Raw genomic sequence first — 2,884 nt, 5'->3', positions numbered from 1 at the left:
TATAAAATCAATCCTTAAGTGGTCAAATGGAATCAAGATTGGTATTCCCATCTGGAGTCACCTGATGATCCTTGCCATCTGCTGGGAGAAATTGCCTCCAAATACTGTTAGGACTTGAAGAAAGGAGTCCCTTGGCACCTCAACATGGCCGTAGCCATAGACTGTCAGTGCCTGAAAACAACAGAAAGCAGGCCTGGGACTGTTCTGCCTTTTCATTACTGCCTCCCACAGCCATTATTACCCAACATCACAGGCTTTTGCTCTTCCAAAAGACAGAGTTAATCCGTCCAGTTTTAGATAATAATTCGAAGCCTGCAACAGTTACATTGTAAACAAGACAGAGTCATGTTGAAAAAAAACAGGGAACAGATTTTGTTAAATAAAAACAAATGGAATTAAAAGAAAGGTCACAGTTTTTGTATTTCTGTAACAAATGCAATCTAACGATAATCCATATCTGCAGGAATCCCTGGGGTTTTTTTTTTTTAGGTTATAATTAAATTTCTCCTTGAATAATCATCTTGCACACTTTCCCTAGAGGAAACTGTTTACATTTCATCATATCTTTGAAAATGTAATGGATCTCTATTTTAATCAGCCTTTCCTATTTGGATCATTCCTTGAAAATGATCCAAACTCATGAACAGGTTTGTTTTCAAAAATACAACTCAGCAGTGATTTTGACTGATATCAGGGGTGCCAGAAGTCAGCGTGGTTTTAGAGATAGTTTTGATAATGAACGGCCATGATGACAGAAGTGCTTTTGGCAGATTGATGCAGTAATGGCTCCTGATTTGTCCCATCTCTCTATACCCGTACCCTCGTGTAGTCTCCTTCTACACTGACTCTAGATTTGGCCATGTGATGTGTTTGACCAGTAGGATAATCACAAATGTGCTACAAGCAAAGATCTGAAAAGCACTTGCGTGTTGGGGCTGTCCCTTTCTTGCTATTCTTAGGACTCTCATTAGAGCTGCCACGTGAAGAAGCCCCTCCAGGACTGCCTGATGGACGATGAGAGAAATCCATGGCTGGAACTCAAATGGCTGCCTCAGTTAACCACCAGCTCATATCCCAGCTGATCCAGCAGTGGCCCGCAGACACGAGTGACACCAGTTAAGGCCAGCAGAAGACTCCTCCATCTGAGCCCAGCCCAAATTTCCAGACCACAGAATCCTGATCGTCGTTTTATTTAAGCCACTATCGGGGATGGTGATACAATGAAAGCTGACGGACCTAGTGTCCCAGTGAGAGCGGAGTTACAGCACCAGCATTAGGGCAGATGTGGGATCCCATGAGGATGATTTTGCTTATAAACAGCCGATTGACATAAACATAAAACAAGAAGTAAGCGAGTACGGGCTGTCCCATCCACCCACAGAAAATTATCAATGTAATGACTAAGAAAACTGGAAGACACATGGCAGAAAGTACGGGTATGGGTAAAGGCTGACCCCTCACTATTCAGTATTTGGGATCAATGGACTAAACACCTGAAATTATAAAGATCTTAATAATATTGAGGGGCTCCAGTTCAGCACAGCTTAAGACTTCATTTGCTTGCTACTTTGCATCCTATGCTTTCCATAAACCTCCTGAAGTCCTTGGTTGGACCAAGTCAACAGGTGCATAAAACTGGGACTTGCTGTATGTCTTTCTCCATCTGCTTTTCCTAAGTATATACTCTGTAAAATGTCCACTAAGAAAAGGGTTCCACGGTCACGTACGTCACTGCATTGATTCCTCTTGGAATGTCACAGTGCATCCTGGCATATTAGAGACCTGTTCATCCTTATTTATCCCAGGGCTGCAATGTATTTGGCCATGGAATCCTTTTTGTGAGTAACATATTAAAATCTCATCAACCAATGTTTCTCAGAGCATACTTGGAGAAAGCTTTTTCTTCAACCTTCTTAAAACTAAGTACAACACATGGAAAAGGACATGAAGTGCAAACATGTAGCATAATGAATTATTTGTAGACTAAACACTCCTGTAACTACCACCCAGGTCAAGAAATAGAATATTGCCAACCTCTCCGTTAGACTGCTGTGTACTCCTGGCCCATTACAAATTCCTCTCTCCGTTTCCATGACTTTTTCCTACTGACTTTATGGTAATGACTTCCTTGCAGTGTTCTACTGTTTTGCCACCTAAGTGTGCATACCTAAACTATACACTTGTTTACTCTGTTTCTGAAAGCTAAATAAATGGAATTATACAGTATGCATTGGAGGGGCATGGGGTATAAGTGTCTTCAACATCAACACATAATGTCTACCTCTTTCCCAAATCAAGGGCACCAACTGATACTCCTACCAGCAGCGTATGAGAGTTCCAGTTGTTCCATATCCTAAATTATACTTGCTAATGTCAGAGGTTTTCATTTTTGCCAATCTATTTGATGCATAGTGGTGATTTTAATTTGCATTTCTTTGATTGGTAATAAGGTTGAGCACATTTTATGTTTACCGGTCATTTGGATATCTTCTTTTGTGCAGCCCATGTCCAAGCCTTTTGCTCTTTTCTCTACTGGGTTTCTATTTCCTTCTTAATTTATAGGAGTTCTTTAGATAAAAGTCCTTTGTTGGATATAGGAGTTGCTAATATCTTCTCTTGCTCTATGGCTTGCTTTTTCTCTTTCTTAATGGGGTCTTTTGTTGAACAAAATTTCTTCATTCAAATGTAATCAAATGTATCACTTGTTTTCCTTTCATGCTTAGGGTTTGGTTGTCTCCCTCCTTGGAGTCTTTTCTTTAGTCACTGGCCCTGGTGAAAGCCCCAAACTGCAGGCCCAATGAGAAAAAGGGGAGTGAGTGGGAAGGGGAAGGGCAGAAGGCGGGGGGGGGGGGGGGGGGGGGGGGGGGGGGGGGGGGGGGGGGGG

At 41.9% G+C, this 2,884-nt stretch overlaps 1 pseudogene; it reads left to right on the top strand.

Annotated features, from left to right (window-relative positions):
* The first annotated feature begins 1,824 nt into the window (after window positions 1–1,824).
* LOC125932357 (poly(rC)-binding protein 2-like) overlaps window positions 1,825–2,884 on the top strand; it is an 8,214-nt pseudogene continuing 7,154 nt past the window's right edge.

The sequence above is a fragment of the Panthera uncia genome, chromosome X (assembly GCF_023721935.1).
Source record: "Panthera uncia isolate 11264 chromosome X, Puncia_PCG_1.0, whole genome shotgun sequence".
NCBI lineage: Eukaryota > Metazoa > Chordata > Mammalia > Carnivora > Felidae > Panthera > Panthera uncia.
This window is presented reverse-complemented; position numbering and strand designations above follow the sequence as displayed.